The sequence below is a fragment of the Meleagris gallopavo genome, chromosome Z (genome assembly GCF_905368555.1).
Source record: "Meleagris gallopavo chromosome Z, MGAL_WU_HG_1.1, whole genome shotgun sequence".
Classification (NCBI taxonomy): Eukaryota; Metazoa; Chordata; class Aves; order Galliformes; family Phasianidae; genus Meleagris; species Meleagris gallopavo.
In genome coordinates this window covers 74990156-75006748 of record NC_139435.1, presented here as the reverse complement: position 1 = coordinate 75006748, position 16593 = coordinate 74990156, and positions in this window count along the sequence as shown.

Sequence of the window (16593 nt, the reverse complement as noted above, 5' to 3'; positions counted from 1 at the left end):
GGGTTAGGCTGGATATCAGGAGACACTTCTCTACAGAAAGGGCTGTTAAGCACTGCAACGGGCTGCACAGGGAGGTGGTTGAGTCACCATCCCTGGGTGTGCTTAAAAGCCCTTTGGATGTGGTGCTCAGGACATGATTCAGCAGAGGGCTGTTAGAGTTACGGTAGGATGCTTGGGTCGTGCTTGGATTCAATGATCTTTAAGGTCTTTTCCAAGCTGAGTGATTCTAAGATTCTATGATTCTATTCTGTGATCCATAGTAGACCTGTAAAAACAATGAAGTCATCTTCACTTCCTTTGCTTTTCTTCCAAAGAAGCCCTGAAATGCTCTGTTCTGCTTCAGATGTCATGCTGTGTCACACCAACATAACTCCATTCTAAAATCTGCTCTGTAGGATTCCTGAAATTAAAAGGCACCACTATGAACACCGCCTGGACAGATGAACTGTGCTTATCTCTGATACAGCTGCCTTTTAGACAGCAGTTGCACATGGCTGGAGCTGTGCATAAACTTGCAGTACAGCCTCCTCATTGCTGCAGAGCCTCAGGGCCCTTCTTCCCCTGATGGATTTCTGACCAAGATTCAGCTGTGAGCTCCTCATCCTGTGGCAGCTGAGAACAGGATTCTCTGTCTCTCCTTTAGAATGTCTGTTAGAAAGCAGCTCGTTGTCAGCTAGAATCTGCAGTTATTTCAGCCCTCCATGGGCTAATCTGGAGAAAGGCTGTGCCAAGGTATTACAGAAATCTTCTGATGTGTCTGAAGTATTTTTGGCTTGCGGAGAAGGGATAATTCTGCAAAGCTAGTAGTTCGCTGGATTAATCTGAAATGGAAGAAAGATCAATAAATGACCAAAAAAAAAAAAAAAAGCAGATATTCTGATAGCTACATTATGAACTACACGATTCCTTTCACCTATATATATACATATATTTTTTCTAAATAAGCAAGTGTAGGGCTGCCATTTTCCTTATCCATCCTTTCTAGCTCCAGGTTAAATAAGAAATGCTATTCCTGTCAACTGGAAGATGTATTCTGGAAACAATGGTTTTCAAGCTATTTGTGTTTCTTTACGACGTTTAGTTATGCAACAAACAAACAAACAAACAAACAAAACAACCAACAACGTCTACATTCTGAAAATGAAAACAAAAACATCTTGACTTTCTCTTGACTGACTTAGGAGTCTAACACATTAAATGCAAATTTTTAAGGAACACACAACAAACTGTCACAGAAAAGGAGGGAGTTGCTCTTTTACCTATCAAACCTTCCACATCTTTGAGTGTCTGCAACAACTGCAATGTATGAAGGCACCCTCAATGAGTGGGGGGCAATGATGGCAGCATTCTTACAGGAATCCTTGATGAAATAGCTCCAGTCCTGACCAAAACCTCCCAGCAGTATGTACTGATCTGAAATTCTTTGGCAACTCTTTGCAAAAGGCACTTCATGCTTAGTATTTTTATTTCATTGCTTGCTTGCTGGTGTCACCTGTGGTAAGCTAGCTGGATAAACCTAGACTGGCAGTTCCTCAGATGTGCTGCTGGCTAATTTCTCACTGATCCTTAGAAACAGACAGTTAATTCTGCTGGGAATTTAGCCATCTTCTGCATCTCCTTCTTCTCCTGATCTCTGCCCTACCTCCGCTTGACACAGATACGCATTCCAAGTCCAATACTTTGACTCAGCAGGAAAAGGAGAGCACAAAGAAGGGCAAAATGATTAAAACAGAGACACAAGTTACCCAGCTGTTACGTTGAAAAGGTCGACTTTCCACCTTAGTGGCTCATCTGCTGCTGTTGTCACAACTGCTTTGTCCGCTTGAACTGCGGGGTTGGGTGGGACCTTGTGAACAGCACTCTGTTGGCAGACTTGGGAGTGTTTTCCCACAGGTAGTTATCCCTGGTCAGCAGAAGAAGAACAGAATTCATGCATGTGTGCACATACTATAAACGTTAATTATATAATGATATAAATCACATCAATTATATATAATTATCTATTTAAAATACGTGGAATAGACATGAATATATACAAAAATCAAAAAGCCATACATATTTCTGTGCATATTTAGATATAGGAATGCGTTCTATTAGAGGCATTGATAAGCAGGCATTTAATGCACCTCGCTTTGGCTGTTACAGCAGCTCTGCATCAGAATCCTGACTGTAAGTGGCATCTGTGAATGTCTTGAGAAGGATAGCTCAAATCTTATATCATGCACGAGCATGGAGAAGCTGATTTCCGCTTGATTCATCCTTGATTGTTCAGTGCATAGTAGTCAGATGGAAGACAAAATGGAGTCCAAACATCCTCATTTGAGAACACAGCTGTTCTGGCTACTAGAAAACGGAGAGAAAATGGAGAAACAGACACTCCCAGAACTCTTTTGTGAGCACTTGTCTCATGAAGGATGTATCATAACAAGCCCAAAACTAATGGAAGAAGACATAGGCTTTCTAGCTGTGTCTTCATCCTTGGCATAACTAATTCTGTCTTTAAACATGTTTTTGAAGCACTGACACATTTTACCAACAGATAAGTAGATAAGTGACCAAAAAGTTGAGTGTAAATGAAAAAAAGTCATGTCAAAAAAAAAAAAAAAAAAAAAAAAGAATAGAAACGTTTCAAAAGGTTAAAGATGTGGATTGAAAAAGTCTCAGCCAAAAACATTTCGGAGGAATATTTAAATTTATTTATGTATTTCTTTTACTTCCCAAGGAAGCACGATCTCACTTCTCTAGCAAAATTGATGTGTCCTTATCTTCCTGGAGAAAGGGCCTCTTACCATGGCACAAAGCTGCTAGAGTTTCCCAGGATGCATGAACAACATTTTCTCCACTTTTCCTGTCTTTCCACTTTAGCACTTTGGAGTTAATGCTTTGGGGTTTGGGCAGAACTCCTGTCTTACCCCAATGTACCCAGATTTTAGCTCTGTGGAGGATGAAAAAAAGAGGCTTAACTTGCCATTGTCAGTCCCCCAAATTCCTTCTCTCCAATCTGAAATGTCTGGGACATTATTGAGAAAAACACTGCAATGTTTTGTTCAGTAGTTGGCAAAGACAAAGCTCCTTGCATTCCTTGCATGGTGCTTTTTCCATGAATTTTTCATTGCTGTGCACATGTGCATGCAGATACTTAGACAGACAGACAGACAGACAGACACATACACACGTCAGTCGCTCCAAAAGTAATGCCTTCTATTGATTTCGAGGGAAACTGCAGCTCTGCTGCCACCTGCTGGCCTGCCAACAAAATGCAATGGAATGTTTGTAGGAAGGTTCAGCCTCTGCTGCCGTATCACCAGCAGTCACCTCTGATAGCATGGGCCTGCATCATAAAAGAGGAGGCGTTACTTTTGGAGCAGCCCTCCTAGATTAGATACACGTGTAGCTGAGTAGCAGCAGCTCTCAAAGGCAATATTCTGATGGTCATTTTGTTGTGCAAACACACAAAGACAGCCAACTTTCATTAACACTTGACTGAAGCAGTGTGTGTTCAGTTCAGCAAAGAGTGCATTTAAGAGATGCTTTCGTCATATACTTTGTGACACAGTCTGCAGATCCCTCTGTAGAGAGACAAAATGTCATGAGATAAGATGTTGGCTGTAATATTTGGTGGCAGGCTTTAATTTTAACAGTCCTTCAAACCAGAAGCTGTGTAGCTCAGCTCAAGATTTAGCCACGTAAATTGAGACCATCAAATGTAGTTGCTGTAGATGCCTTACGTTTGGAGGTCCTCAGTTGTGGAGTCAAACGTTAGTAGCACTGAGGGAATCTGGACCATCTTTAAGCTCTGGGTGGTTCCTCACTGAGTGGCTGATGCTCATTCAAAAGGCAGCAGTATCTCTTGGCAACTCAGATGGCCAAAGAGATATTTATCTCCTCGCTCTACTTATCTTGGCAACAACTCTGGAAATATTTAGAAGTTTACAAATAGCAAATGATAGCTAATTTATAATGCTTGTGCTTGAAACAGGTGATCTGATATTAAATGTTTGACAGCTTTCAAGCCTAATTTATTTTTCACTTAACTTTTCTCTCAAAGTCATAAAATAATCAGTGGTACCTGAAATGGTTATTTTTAAATCTCCAATTTATTCAAAAACAATTGTTTGAGAATCTTACTCAATTGATTACACTCAGTTTCTTTTAGGTATCTGTGCTGAGCAATCTGAAAGCTGCATTTCAATTGTCTCCTGTCCAAGTACTTCGTCACTGGCAACCTTCACTGATTCAAGTTGGTCTTAGAGCCATCAACATCCATGATGAACTTTTTCCCCAGAGAGTTGACTTTTGCTTCTGGATATATGTAGCTCAGAAAAGTCATCTATAGAGGAATAGAAATTCAAGGCAACTGAACTGCAGCCTCCATGGAATTATTCTGATTTGAAGAGTTCAAATCTCTTTTTATGATTTTTTTTTATTTTTATTTTTTGGTAAAAATGTGAACATTTTTCTTGAAAAAATAGGTCAACGTTTCTAAATCTGCACTTCTAAATTATTTTGGCAACAGCATGAAATGTGTATCAACAGTAATAGAAGCCACTCTCACCAGTGGCAGACAGGCTACACAGCTAAGGGTGGAATCAGGCTACGGGTTCACACATCTCTCACAACCACACTGTGCTACTAGTTAGATTTAGGGGGTTTACAGACTTCCAGAAGCACAAAGCAGCTGTCAGCCACGCTTACTTAGACAGGTTTGCAGATGTTTGGCCTCACTAGAACATCATGAAGACACAGACCAAATTCAAAGATAGCCCCAGCAGTAGCATTTCTCACACTGGAGAAGAGTAAGGAGGCTGTGGATGCCCCATCCCTGCAGGCACTCAAGGCCAGGCTGGATGTGGCTCTGGGCAGCCTGCTCTGCTGGTTGGTGGCCCTGCACGTAGCAGGGCGTTGAAACTAGATGATCATCGTCCCTTTCAACCCAGGCTATTCTCTGGTTCTGTGATTCTACGACACATTTGATTTACGTACAAAGGTCACATGCCTTGCTGTACGTTGCAGAAAAGCATCATGAAGAAAAAGCACAGGTCCGACTGGCGGCCCAGGAGCAGCACTTAGTTAGGAAGGTAACCCTGTGAGATGCACCTGGATGTTCTGGCACATTTCTGATTGCTTCTTAAGCACACACCAAGAGCCTACAAGGACAACTCTACAACTCTCTGGAGAGGCTCTTACACCGACGTGCACTGCATGCAAAATTGAGGAGAGGGAGTGGTACGAGGCTATTTTTTCCCTAAGGCCAAGTCCAAAACTGACACACAAATTGTTTAAAGGCACTTCTGTCTACAGATTCTGAAGACTCAGGGCCTACGTCAATGAGAAGGACATGCATAACAAAATCCACGCAGGAGTCATGGCTATAATGTCTGCCTGTTCCTCTGGAAGCTGGGTAATTTCCTCAGCACAGAAATACTAAGCTTTCAACCTCCGTCCACTGCAACTTTATCATCTGTTGATTCATAAACACTACAGCTTACTTCCATAAACTCGGCCTGGAATTGCTTTAGTGCAATCGTGTCTGGTCTCCTAACTCACAAATTATCTTCATCTTTTGAAGATGGCAGCAGCTGCATGTCCTCGACACAGAACAGCAAAATATAAAAACAATCCTCTCTATTCTTGCACACAGTATCTGTTAACTTGCTGCATGGGGTCAGATACAAACTCTGCAGCAGAAAGAAAGAAAGAAATGTGTGTTCGGTCTGTTTGGTAAATAAACCCAGAGCTCAGAGCACGGCTGTGTCACAGGGGCAGGTTTATGAGTCAACACATCATAATGTTTCGGGGAACAGAGATGCCAAGCTCAATGATTATCTGCTGAGAAAATTACTTATGGAGAGAGCTTTAAATCTGCTTTAAGTGAACGCTTAAACAAGGAAGTTTTAATTTCGTTTTCCATAAATGCCTATGACAGAAAAATAAAAAATAAAAAATAAGTGTACCTACAGAAAGGGAAAACGAAAAAGATTAGAGGTTTTTTTTCCCCTGGAATTACAAATTAAGAACCAGAAGATCTCTCAGTACATACTTTTATTAGTTTATTTCCTTCAGTAACTACTCCTGACCTACTTGAAGACACACAGTAGGAAAATAGTAAAAAGATAAAGGAATTTACATACACCTACACAATCTATTCAGAGTCTGTAACAGAAAAATCAACACACCGCTGGTTTGTGTTCAGCTGTCAACTGACACCTCCAGATCCTTTTCCTCTGCACAGCTTTCCAGGCACTCTGAAGACACACAAGCAGAAAGACAAAGCTCAAAGCATAAACACAGAATAAAACTCACCAAGTCAGTTTTGTCCAGCAGGTTCTTAGCCAACAGGCTAAGAATTTCAGACCGTAAAAGATGACAAAGCTGTTTTCTTATAAAAAGACATGACAAAGCTACAGATTGGCATTAAAAGGTTAGACACATCATTTCACAGACCTTTCTGTAGGACTCTTTGGAATAACATCACCCATTTGCAGCTTTTCAAAAATGGGAACTCTGACTCCTCACAAGTTTGCTATTTCATTTCTCCATGGTCACTGTTTGGTCTGTTTTTTCCTCAACCGAGAATCTGACAGAGGGGCAGAAGAGATAAACTTTGTAACAGCTACCTTAAAAGGAACCTCATTTTTTTTTCTTCTTTACTCAGGCTTTCTTTTCTCCCAAAGCTCTGGCCAAAGATAAAGCCTACAATAATGAATATCCAGGGTGATTCTTCTCAGCACTCCCTAAGGCTTTCCTAGCATCCCCTAGATGCTCATTTCCGACGGTCTTTATTAACTGCCTTCAAAGAAACTCCACAAACCTCCCTTCTCAGCAGGATCTAAGGTCTTTTATACAGCTTCTACAGTGCTCTGATGAAATCGATTCAGGATTGTCTTCAACAGTTTGTGCAAGCACTTTGGGTTCACAAATCTCTTCTTTCAACCAGTGTTGCAACTCAAGCAGTAACTTTGGTTTTATTCAGGATGAACTCATAACTAGATCCCTCCTGGTTCTTTTTGCCTCTCACTTCCAGGCAGAACAAAGTCACTCAGAGGCACTCTTTGTTCTAATGTAAGGGCCAGGTTCTTCCAGATCACCTGGAAGAGTCACACTGAATCTGGAGGAGTCTACCTTGGCTCAGAAGAATCTCCACTGTTTCTTTCATCGCCTTGTAAGTTTTCCTCTGGGCTCTTGATTGCTTAAATGTGAATATCAACTGATTGACATCACTGTGTCCGAGATGAGTGCCCAGTTAATCAGTGATATCCTCAGCTTCCACACAACACCGCCAAACTTTTCCAGCCAGTTGCAGTTGTGGGACATCATTGCAGCACTCATTCCCATGAAGGAGAGCATCATTTTGTACCTACAGATCTGCTTACCCAAGTGTAGAAACCAGGCATGACATTTCTTTCAGGACACATTTGCTCATGTGAATATTAGATGGGTTGCAGAGCAAAGTGCCTAGCTACAGCAACAGGGCTGCCATTTGACTTTACATGATGGCCATGTACAGAGTGCAGCAAAGCTCTTGGAATAAAAGATTTTGAAGAATCCGTCATCCTGTTTTGAGACGCATTGATAGCAAAGAATTTTACTTGAGAATGCTCATGTTTGATATTGTTTTTATGGTTCTCAGAGGAAGCTGCATTTTGCCAGGTGTAAGGAACTGACAGAGACAACCAAGACCAAAGTATTTCAGGCTGAATTCCCCTCGTTCCTCCCACCTCCTTTGAATAAATGAACGCTCTGACAGAGTGGAGAGATTAATTCAGAATATGTGTGCACAGTACACCTGGCAGACCCGACAAAGCTTGGCTCAAAGAACAAAGATGAAACAAAGGCATAAATAGAGCAGTAGAAGGATTTACAAAAGGACAAAATATGGGCAGCCATTTAAAGGTGACAGTAATTACTTAAGTAAATGTCAAAACTCTTCAAAGAAGCAAGGGGGGTAATATTCATGAATACTTAAGGCTGAAACGTGAGCATGTTGATTTGCCATTTGGAAAGTTATGTTTCCTTCTTATCTCCTCTCTGATAGCTACAATAACGGGCATTAAGATTTGTTCCTGAAAAAAGGCAAAGAAATCACTCAATGTTGGAGGAGCTATTGATTTCTAGATGTATTGAAATCAGTGGTCCTTAAATTCACGTGGAGCCCCATTCCTGAGCCTACACATGATGATGAAAAGGAGGAAACAGCAGAAAGAATTTCAGATCACTGTAAACGTGTGGAGACACTTTTCCTGCAATAGCCAGTATTTCCTGAGCACAGTGAGACAACAGAAGTTCTCCGGATCTTTCAGCTCCAACCCAGCTTTCACCATCACAGGCAGAGGAACCGACAGGTTATCATACAAAAAGTGGCAGTGCCCAACCAAGCATGGGAGAAAATTTGGCTCTGCTCTGCCACGTACTTTCAACCACTGTGAAATGCCTACTGGGCACCTACTACCCAGCTACCACTGTTTGACCCCAAACATGGGCACGCATTAACACACACTAAGCAGCTGCAACAAAAACTGTACAAAGACTGACCAGTATCACCAAACATCTGCATTAACTATCAAGATTGGCAGAAGAATCTCATTAAGTGATGGCAACAAAAATGGTAAATGAAATTCAGTGTATTGAATTCTATATTCAAGAGATGAAGGTAGGGAAGGAGAGGAAGGAGGGAAGGAGGAAGGAAGGAAGGAAGGAAGGGAAGGAGAGAGAGGAGGGAAGGGGGAGAAGGAGGAAGAGGAAGGAGGAAGGAGGGAGGAGGAAGGAGGAAGGAGGAAGGAGGAGGAGGGGAAGGAAGGAGGAGAGAAGGAAGGAAGGAAGGAGGAAGGAAGGAGGAAGGAAGAGGAAGAGGAAGGAAGGAGGAAGGAAGGAAGGAAGGAAGGAAGGAAGGAAGGAAGGAAGGAAGGAAGGAAGGAAGGAAGGAAGGAAGGAAGGAAGGAGGGAGACATTAGCATGTCTCTTTGTATATACATGATTTCCTTGGTGCACTGTCCTGGTCCTTCTCGGGTCCATCACCTAAAGGGATGTCTTTTGAGAAGAGTGATCAAAAATATGCAAGAGTTTCTACATGAAGAAAGATCTTCTAAGTTAGATTTCTTAAGCATAGTAATGGCTGAGTGGAATATGCACAGTCATGGCATGGAGAGAGTACATGGTTAATCTTCACACAAATGGTCGTTCAGATGAGGAGACTTTCATCAACATCTGAGAAGTCTAAAATTTTAAAGAGACTCAAGGGGATAGGAATGAACAAGATGAATCAGTACTGGAAGAGATCCTCTGAGGTAAACAAAACATAAATAACATTAGGTACAGAGATTTCCTGAGCAGGGAAGGATCTAAAGTCAGAAGAATAAGGTGCAAAGGGTAGCATGAACCAATTTTCTCTGATCTGAATAAATTCAGTCACTTTTTGCTCAGCATTTTACACAAAATGTACCAGCTACCAAAGTTGGTCCTGGTCAATGCTGAACACAGGACATAGCTTCTTCTTGCAGTTACCTAGAAGATCTCTTCTTTGCTCTCACATCTGACTAATCCGGGTTTGACACCAAGGAAAATCATTTAAGAAGAGAGTGAGTTTTAAATAAATATGAGTGGGGGAATTTAGCATAATGACAATTCATTATCATTCCATCTTACAACCAACAGCACAGGAGACTCTGAATAACATTTCACTCTGAAAAACAGTGAGACAGGTTTGTTCTGAATTATTACCAAAACTGAAGGAAATATGGTTAAATAGCGTCAGTAAATGTGACACTGGCTCAGGATGTTATTAACTCTGATCACAACCAATAAAAAATCGACACGTTTATGTAAAGTTGAAGTAGGAATTCTGCTATGGAGGGGAAAGGAATAGTTTAAGGCATCACAGATAATGGACTTTAAAATATTTGTTTATAGAAGTTATTTGCTCTGCTGTCATGAGCTACATCCCAGTGACACTCAAAGGAACTCAGCACGAAAAGGGCTGCTGTGATCATCAACAGCAAGGACAGTTCTGCAAGTATCAACACCACTGAGTACAGAAGGTATCACAGAACATCTGCTCACTAATTCCTTACTGACAAAACACCTCTACCAGCTTGTATTAATCTATAAGCCTTCATACTCCTTAGCTTCTAAAAGTTGTTATGATGAGGAGATGTTATATCACAGTAACAGACTAGTTAAAAGCATAAGAATAGGAACAAGTGCAGAAGAAAGAAGCCAGCAATTTTGAGAAGAAAATATTTTGATTTTCCATTTTAAAAAGTCCAAGTTCACAACTGAGACGGTAAATGCTTTTGGGAATGAGAAGCAAGTCCAACTCCCATCCATCACAGAAGGACCAGAAGTCCAACTGCCAGCTCTGTGCATGGCATCATCTGCTGCTTCCACCTCCAGGATAATTCAGAACGCTTTGTGGCATTCTGGCCAGATCAAGCAGAAGGTGGGTTATTCCAACCATGTTGGATAAATGGTGGCTTTGATTTGGAATACCTGTAGTCCCAGGTTCTTCCAACTGCTGCTCTTTTAATTTCCAGAAAAGATGAATCCAGGAAGTTCAGAGCCAGATGACCTACTTTCGTAGATATGGAAATGCTACTGAATCTCCTTGAGACAAGAGCACTACTTATGCTTTTAACCTGATGTGAAGTCTGTTCCCTTTACTTGATGGTATGAGACTGTCTCTCAGGGCCAGCTGTGCCTCTGGCTATTTCACATTCTACTGTTCAATCTGCAAAGTTCCAAGTAGAATCTTCAATTACCGTGGAAAAAATATCAGAAAATTTGTGCTAGTTCCCTCACCTCCCAATCCAGCACAGAAAGCTCCAAGTCAGTATGACATCATTATCTGGAATCACAGAAAATCACTGAATTCCTGCCTTGTGTGCCTGGGCTCTTCTAAAATTAGAAGATAAACCTCATTCCTAAAAGTAGCAGAGGACTGTTTAGTCAGGGACATTAAATGAAGTGTGCACATGCTAAGAACAACCCCCAGAGAAACTGAAGCTCCCAGGAGACATATTTCCATGGAGGTATGAGAAGCATTACAGGCTTGCTTAGTCTCAGAAGTCCTTCTAGGTTCCTGCTTCTCTACCAGAAAAGACAAGTTTTGCTCCACAACTCCAGGAAATGTGCTTCACATTTAGAGCCAAACTGAGCTGAATCAGTGTCCACCTTCCAATCAAAGGTCTCTCATGGCTCTTAGTAACCGCTGTTGTTGTAAGTCTAAGAGTGCATTTCTATTTTATACTTAGAACCCATTCGTTTTGATCCAGAAAACTAATTGCTGCTCTCTTGTCTTCTTAGCCATGCATTGCAGCCAAAGGCATGTTCTTCATATATCTATATGGATGTGGGTATTTTTCTCCATGTCAATTATACTCATTAAAAGTTCAGATGTGTCACTAATATTCTGCATGTATGGTAACAGATCCTTTCTTCACAGCATCAGAAATTCAAAATTACCCCTACATGCCATTGTCAAGATTCAAACAAATGTAGTCATTTAACAGCCTATTTCATGGGCTCATCAAAATTAGAGCCTCAATGTCTAACTATGCCATAATACTTCACTTTACATTCTTCATGCAGAGCAAGATTAGGATTCTCCATGATGAAAAGTGGCGATTCTTCCTATCAACATTTAGAGTAACAGCACTGCCATCAGGTTTGAAAGGCATTTAATTCTTTGGATGTGTGAGATTACCATTCCTTTCACTCAGCTGTCCATGCTGTACAGTCACCTCTGAAGAACACCCAGCTTCATCTGATCAGAACTTGTGATGTTTCCTCCAAGACAACCAGGGCAATTGTTCCCAGCAGCAACTGGTCCAAGGAAACTCTAGCATCAGCTACCATTGCTCTTACTGCTAACAAGAATTCTAGTGCTGCTCCTTTTTACACTTCAGCTATCTCTTTCAAATGGCTAATTTTTGATAACTTCCTTGTTCCATAGAATGCATTACAGCCTCTTAAAGTATCCATTTTATATCAATATGCATGTACGTATTTATTTTGCTCTCTCTCAAAAACTGAAATTTGGTACTCTATACAGATTCAAAACATCTATGTTTAAAATCATGTTCACTCATCAGAGTTTAATGAGCTTTTCTACACTCCAACCTATGTACTGATTTCATCAGCTCCTAGATCTTTTCTCAATTCCACATTTTCTCCCTTATTTTTCATTGTAGCAATTAAAAGTGTATAAATCAGGCTCTCCCTGAAACGGGAATGTACTAAATCTTCTTTTTTTCTTTATCACATCAGAAGAAAGTCTCTACTACACTGCAATTGCCATAACAAGATGTCTTGTGATGGAATAATGACATTATGAGTGGTACAAGCATATTGAAATAAGGTGCACGTTAATAAAGTAATGACCTCAACACAGGCAATCAAGAGTTGAGGAAGAGGGAAGGTGCAAAGTGAACGAGACCAGAAAGGTAACCAGCTTGGGGAGATGAACAACACGGTGAAATGAGTGTCTGGTTGCCAGAAGAGCATCACTGCTGCACTGCAGGAAGGCATGGGGCCAGAGAGCCTGTGGGATGGACAGAAAGATCAAGACTCAAGTGTCCATTGTCAGGAAAAAGCATGTTTTGATGCCATTTGTTGGTGATGGCTCAGTGAATCATACCTCAAGCATTTTTATTTACGTGACTGCTGACCACTCTCAGAAGCTCAAAATGGAAAAACTAAACAGCACTGAAGTGAGACACAGGAATGGGAGAGAAAAATCCCAGATTTGGTAGAGTAATGTGAAGCACTCATCACCTCTCATAGCTGTTCACAATCAGGACATGATTGTAACTTTGTCCACTGAAACTTATTTAAAAAAAAAAATAATCTATCAACTACCCATGTTTAAACAGAGAAAGAATAAAATAAAATCTTGAAGAGAAATTGTGGTAAAAGCTGAATTTCCTGGATTTATAAATCTGCTGACATTTTTCTACCTCTTGTACATATAATTGATGCAATACAGTCTCAGAGCATCCAGAAAATTTTAATGCAGGTTTCTGCCGAGAAAAATGCAACAGTGGCAAGAACTTGGGAGAAGTGTTTTATCTCCTTCTGTATGCCTGAAATACCAGCCTGAAATACCAGCCCTGGGAATCCTGTAGGCAATACGTGGATGAAAGAAAGGGGAGCTGAGATATGCTGCTTCTACTCAGGATGTACATTTTGTAAGATTATTTCTTCCTATGTTATAAAATACAGTTCTCCCTAGGCCGCTCTGCCAGATTAACTAACTTATCAGCTCTGAATCAGAGAGGAACAACCAATTTCCTAGCCTTATATTTTCCTTAGACTGCTCCCCACACTTTGCTGCATCTGCATAGATCTGCTGGGAAAGGGCCTTAATTATCAGGAAAGGGGATTTTTGAGGAGATGATTCCTGCTAGAGGTCTCAGAGTGTAATTTCATGACTCTTAATGGTAATCACAGTCACTACACCGTTTCATTCTTCCATCCTACAGAATATATCAAACACTGTGAGCACAAGAACAAAACACAAAACAAGTGTAAGGAGTTCTAATTAGTGAGCTGATGTCTCAATCACTCACCAGGCTGATAATTATCAGCCTCATCATTTCCCTGGTTCTGTTGCACTTCTCAAAAGGAGAAAAAAAACAAAGGGGATGTGGGGGGCACAGTGTCCTTAAAACATTTCAGGGACAGACTCTGCCATACTTGCTCCTACTGAATAACATCATGCCCAAGTACATTTTTATCCAAGTCAACTGAGAAAAGAAATTTGGGTTTCCTTACAACTTACAGGGACTTCACTAGGATATGTCTCCCAAAGGATACCACAGTGGGAATGGGAGCAGAACAAATCCAACCTAAACCTAAATCATCTTTGATGCTCCCATTCTGTGCCACAGCTGTGACCCCACTGGACACCTAGACATGTGACATGCAGATACAGAAGTCCACACGTGTGGACACCAGGTTTTGATTGCGACCTACTGTAATGCTTGACAGACACAAGAGTATTGGTGTATCTCTGTGAGATGGTGCTAGGACTTAGTACCATTCACAAGACCATTTCAACTACTGCATGTCTAGTTTTACTTTAAGCGAAACAATGACTTCCTTCACACCACTTCAATCCCATTTAAGGCAACAGATTTTTTCTCTGTCTCTGAGCAGTTTTAAGTCAGGAGAAAACTGGACTCTCAAAGTACAGTGATTCTTCCTCTTAGCTAGTTCTCTAATCCGATCTTATTCACTAGTTCAGAAGAATCACAGAATTGTAGGGGTTCTGGCCGGGCTTCTACATGCACAGACAAATCTCAGAGCCTGACATTTTGCTCTGCAGGAACACACGACTGTCAGTCAATATGTACTCACCGAAAGGCCTGAAGTAACACTCGAGTCTGCCTACAAACAGCCTCCCCCCTGCCACCTCCAAATCTCACACGAAACTTCCACATTTGCTCTGCATATCTCCTCCCTTATGCCTCTTTGCCTGTTGCACTATGCCATGTGTAAACTCTGAAGCACATATGATATTCCATCTCCAGCACTCCTATTCTTTGCATGAATACCTGCTTCGCATGGCCCTGGAGGAGACTTCTCAAGGACACAGCTGATCCAAAATCATAGGGGCAATACGATTCTTAGCAACAATGGCACGTTTCTGAGAAAGCAGTAAGTGGCAAAGTGGTATTCTATCACTAATGCTTTGTATATTTTTTATTTTATTCTTTTTAAGAGGAACTGAGGAAAGCAACCCTTCGTCCAGCTTCAAATCTCCTAGTTTAATTCTTCAAGGATAAGTAAGAGGGATTCTCTACATCTGTTGTTAGTTGTTTCTCCGGGGAAGCAAGAAGGCTCATTGGCTTCATCATTGCTGTATTTTTCCTATTGACACTCTCAGTAGAAGCATCTGGGAAGAAGACTACAAGAATGAATGGAAGCAGAGGGAGTATGAAAGACAAGAAAAATGGTTTTAAAATAATCCATGAGGACAGTTTCCCAATGGGAAGAAAATCACTGGAGGGAAACTACTGTACCAAACTTAGGTGATTGGGATGCTTGGATAGCTACTGTCTTATTTGTAGTATGAGTTTCCAGAAAATTAATGGGTTATTATGATTAAGAGCAATCTACATCATTATTCTGTTAATTGGCACACCTTACTGCTATCAGCAGGGTTCCACACTGGATATTTGATGATTCATCAGTGGTGTGCTCAACAAAGGGCCTTCAGATGGTAAGAGGTTTTGCCTTGCACTGTTTGCAGGGCCCAGAGATGAGTGAACTTACTTTCTTCTTTTCTCAGGCCCCTTGTGTCTCGTGGTACAGCCATCATCTTCTCTAAAAGAAAAAACAGAGAAAAAGGAATACATAGGAATTCTTACAGATACTGTACAGTTGGCTGGATTAGTGACAGCTGTTAGAAGAGAGCTTAAGCCACTAGTTCTGTGCCATGTTGTCATTTTCTCAACTCCTTGAACACTGACAAAATAACAAAGATGAGAAAGGAAAATATTAATCACTAGGATTCAAAGAGAATCTTCACAACTGGTTTATACGACAGAGAGGAGAAAGCCTTGTAGGGAATAGGGCAGGAGAAGCCCATGGCATCATACGTACATATTATGTATGGATTACATAAATCCACTGACAATAAGACAAAACGTGGCTTAAACTGAAGTACAGAAGAATCCAAGCAGACATGAGGAAAAATAAAGCAGAGCTAATTAAACAATGAGATGTACTGCTGGTTCAACAGACAGGATCTACATCATCTGAGAGTTTCAATAACAGGTTAGACAGTGGTAAATGATATACATCTATGGTTGATCCTGTCTTGCTAGGCACAGATGGAGAGGTCAGTAGTTTAAGGCATCTCCTGGCATTTCATACTTCATAATATGTATCTTCAGCTTTAAGTACTGAAAGTATCTGAGCTCTTTTTAACAGAATGGATTCCTCTTGAACATTTGTGAGCTGATAAAAAATACTTTATGAACTCTTTCCCCAAGAAAAGTTATTTAATTGATGTTGCATTATTGCATACTGTTATTTTGCTTTATTTTAACCAACATTTTGGCTTTAAACTGTCAGGTTCCTTCTAAGTGAGGATTCATTTCCCACTAAGTAGTAAAGCTTTTAGAAAACTTTCTGTGTAAAATTCTGACAGTAAAAAAAGCAACCTGATGTAGGAACCTGTGTGAACATTTATATCTGAGATGTCACTGATAAGAAGGATTTAGAGACCTTGGAGGTTGTATTTTTTGCCCCAAAGATTTCAGTGAGGCCAGTGGGAATATTAGTTACTACCATAACATCCAGATGATTAAATGCCACTATGTTTTAAGGACAAGGAATAGTTCTGCTGCTTTATCTATTCTGTTCCTTTTTTTTTTTCCTTACCTTGTAAAGCAGTAGGATAACAATTTCACTTGTATGATGGTGATCACTGTCCAGCAGGAGCAAGCCTTGCATCTCTGTTCCCCTTTTTTCACAGCAAGGACCTCCATTATCTCCAATGCGTGGACCTGCAAGAAGGTACTGTTGGCTGTAGCTTAAATGCAGCTCATCTATGATAGATGAGAAAGAGTAAAGCTAAAAAGAAGCCTAAAG